This window comes from Sander lucioperca, chromosome 3, assembly GCF_008315115.2.
Source record: "Sander lucioperca isolate FBNREF2018 chromosome 3, SLUC_FBN_1.2, whole genome shotgun sequence".
NCBI classification, from domain to species: domain Eukaryota; kingdom Metazoa; phylum Chordata; class Actinopteri; order Perciformes; family Percidae; genus Sander; species Sander lucioperca.
The window spans coordinates 45,758,034-45,762,057 of NC_050175.1; positions in this window are offsets into that span (position 1 = coordinate 45,758,034).

Below are 4,024 nucleotides of genomic sequence, written 5' to 3' on the forward strand. Positions count from 1 at the left end.
AGATATGTGGAGCATAAAAACTGAACGCTGCTTCCCCCTGTTTAGAGAGACAGAGAGAGAGAGAGACAGAGAGAGAGACAGAGAGAGAGAGAGACCGAGAGAAGAGAGAGACGAGAGAGAGAGAGAGAGAGAAAGACAGAGAGAGACAGAGAGAGAAGAGAGAGAGAAGAGAGATACAGAGAGCAGAGAGCCAGAGAGAGGACATAGAAGACAGAGAGAGAGGAGAGAGAGAGAGAGAGAGAAGAGAGACGAGAGCGACGAGAGAGAGACATACGAGAGAGAGCGAGAGAGAGAGACAGAGAGAGAGAGAGAGAGAGAGAGAGAGAGCCAGAGAGATAAGACAGAGAGACAGAGAGAGAGACAGAGAGAGAGAGAGAGAGCAGAGAGCGACGAGAGAGAGGAGAGACAGAGAAGGAGAGAGAGAGAGAGAGACAGAGAGAGAGCAGAGAGAGAGAAAGAGAAGAGAAGAGACCGAGAGAGAGAGAGAGAGAGTAGATAGAGACAAGAGAGAGACAGAAGAGAGAGAGAGAGAGACAGAGAGCGAGAGAGAGACAGAGAGAGAGAGAGAGGAGAGAGAGAGAGAGACAGAGAGCAAGAGAGAGACAGAGAGAGAGACAGAGAGAGAGAGAGAGAGACAGAGAGCGAGAGAGAGACAGAGAGAGAGAGAGACAGAGAGAGAGAGAGAGACAGAGAGAGAGAGAGAGAGAGAGAGAGAGAGAGAGAGAGAGAGAGAGAGAGACAGACAGAGACGATAGAGAGAGATAGAGAGACAGAGAGCGAGAGAGAGAGATACAGAAGAGAGATAGAGAGAGAGAGAGAAGAGAGAGAGAGAGAGAGAGAGAGCAGAGAGGAGAGAGAGAGAGAGAGAGAGAGAGAGAGAGAGAGAGAGAGAGGCTATGAGTTCAGGAGTTAAGCCTGGTTCAGGTTAAATCCTCTGTGTGTGAGGAATGAATAAATACAGCAAAAGAAAAACATTAAACTTTCTTTTATTGTCTAGTTTGATAGTCAGCCACAACTGAAAAATAACAGATATAAATCTAGGAATGAATAACAATTCATTTAAAAAGCCACAGTGAGTGTTTTCACACATAGGCCTACTGGTAGTATACAGTGATATGTTTGTTTTTTCACTCTGGTCCAAACGCCAGGGCCAGAGTGATAGAGATGTTTCCATGACGACTGACCAGAAAAGACGCACGTGATGTGCGTTGCTATGGTACTGATAAACAAACCTGCTAATGCTAATTGGTTAGCTAGCAACAGACACCGAACGATTGACATTATACCGCTATATCACATTTAACTATTGACGTTATACCGCTATATCACATTTAACTATTGACGTTATACCGCTATATCACATTTAACCGACGTGACATGTCAACGTCCTGGGCAACTTTTCTCCACGCAGCAGCCTTTCTGTTTATATCTGTATAAGAGAGGTCAGAGAGAATCGTACATTCAGACACTTATCACTCGTTCTAGTCTCTCTGCCATTTTTGTGAGTCGCTTCCGAAGCTTTTCAACGGTGTAGTACGACGTCCGCTGGGGGCGTATTGCGTATTACGGAGCGGATTTCAACTGCCAGTGTGAAGGCGGCGTTATTATAGGTGTACACGTGATTCAGGTACTCACCGATATGGTTTGTGAGACACAGCTTTGGAGCAACTTAGTTGATTCACAACACTACATAACGGGTTCTCACTCTGCGTGTGTTTCGCGCTGGATGACGGTCGTGCTGAGCGGTGCAGGTACAGAGGAGAAGTAGAAGAAGAGAAGAGGATGATACCATTTGCTAAGCGGGGATGTTTTCATTTTCATCCTTAACACATACATTTTAAACCACCAACTACGGAGTATGTTTTGGACATTATTTAACCTTGTCAAAGATGAACAAAAATGTTAGAATAACAACATTTCTTACTCCAAGTTTTAGGGGTGCTGAGCTAGCCTCGCCCTTGGTTAGGGCTGCAACCAAAGATTATTTTCATTGTCAATGAATCTGTTGATTATTTTCTCAATTAATGAATTTGTTGTTTGGTGTATAAAATGTCAGAAGATACTACTGTGCAATATGCCATTTTTATTCATCCACACCTTACTCATCTGTATATCTGTATATATATATATATATATATATATATATATATATATATATATATATATATATATATATATATATATTACCTGTCTGTTTATAAAAAGGGTGTTTATAGTGTGCATATTACGATTATTATTACACTTATTCTATTTTTTCTATTTACCTTTTAATACTTTTTGTATATTTTTCCTATATCTATTTAATGTGTATTTGTCTTATTCTGATATATATATATATATATATATATATATATTCAGTTTACTGTCACAGAGGAGAGAAGAAACTAGGACATATTTACTTTTATTTTCATAAAAATGGACTCAAACTGATAACTCAAATCCTAACAGTTGGTGATTGATTTAATAGTTGACAACTAATCAATACATATTTGCAGCTCTATTGTAGTGTAAGACAGCTTTAAACTGACATGGTTGCAGACATCCATATTTATTTTAAAAGAAAAAGTAAGAACTGAATGCAGGAAAAATGTTTAAAAAATAGTGTGCTGTTATAAAAATGCTAAAATATATGTTTACAACCAGGTCTCTGCCCTTCAAAAGAGAAACTTAAGTAAATGAAACCATTCTGATACCTTATCTGTCAAGAACAACCAGCTTTTCTACATCTCTCATCACAGTCCCTTTATTTTATGCAATGAAGGTATGTTGCTTCTGTTGTTCCTCTCAGCAGCATCACCTTTAGTTCACCTTCAACTTCGCTCAGGTCAAAAGATCGGACTGTGTTGGCGTAGCAACCACTGCCAGTGACTGGTTGGGTTTTATAGCTGTTACCGCCCATGTTTTTCTCTCCTGTCACCATAACAATCCTCCTCCTTTCCTATGACTAGTTGTTTTGATGTCTAAATGTAACTGTCGTCGCAGCTGTAAGGACCATCCACACAGTGGACCAGTACCTGGCTCACTGTCATGTTTTCTTGGCTGTTAACTGTAAAAACAGCCAAACTTAACTGTCACGGGACTGGTCGGCTAAACTTTGTCATGTAACCGGTCTGCATTATTCGTACAATATCATACAAAGCTGATGGCGTTGTGACATCAAAAGAGTCAAATTTTAAAGGTTGCACATTTAAAAAAACAGATCTGCAGACGTCACATACCTTTCTGTTCAGGACTCAGAGAGATCAGCAAACATGGCGGTCATCCTCTCTGAACTCTGTGTGTCTCTGTGACCTTTGACCCTCGACCCTCTGCTGACTTCACTTCAGCTGAAACATATTGATTTAACCTTTTTGCCGGCTAATCTTAACTGTAACGACCGCTGTCAGGACCCTCACCTCACAGTGACTGGTCCCCAGCTCACAGTCATCTTTTTTTGACTAAACTTAACTTTCATGTCACTGGTCGGCAGTCCCCATAATTTCACAAGGTATCATACAAATTGTTGTGCATAGGTTCTCGTGTGGTGATATCATCTGAACCTGTTCATGGGAATGCGTTGCACTTGTACTGTTTATCTAAATCACATTTCTGCTGACACTGAAGACAAAGGTGAGCTGCTTTCCTGTAAACCTGCAGGTGCAAAGAAGGATGGGCACAGAAAATGTTTCTCAAAACATGCCATGACCTAAAACAGTAAACTGTACATTCTACATACTGAAATGATGACTAACCCAGACCCACATGCTGGAGTTGGCCCAGCAGCGAGGCAAGGCAGCTTTATTTGTACAGCACATTTCAGCAACAGGGCAATTAAAAGTGCTGTACATTAAACATTAAAGAGCAGTTAAAAACCAAAAAATTTAAAACAGATAAAATACGAGAATAAAAGTTACAGTGCAGTATAAGAAATTAACAATCATTTAAAGAAAGGCAGCATCAAAAAGAAAGGTCTTCAGCCTTGATTTAAAAGAACTGAGAGTTGCAGCGAATCTGCAGCGAATCTGCAGTTTTCTGCGAGTTTGTT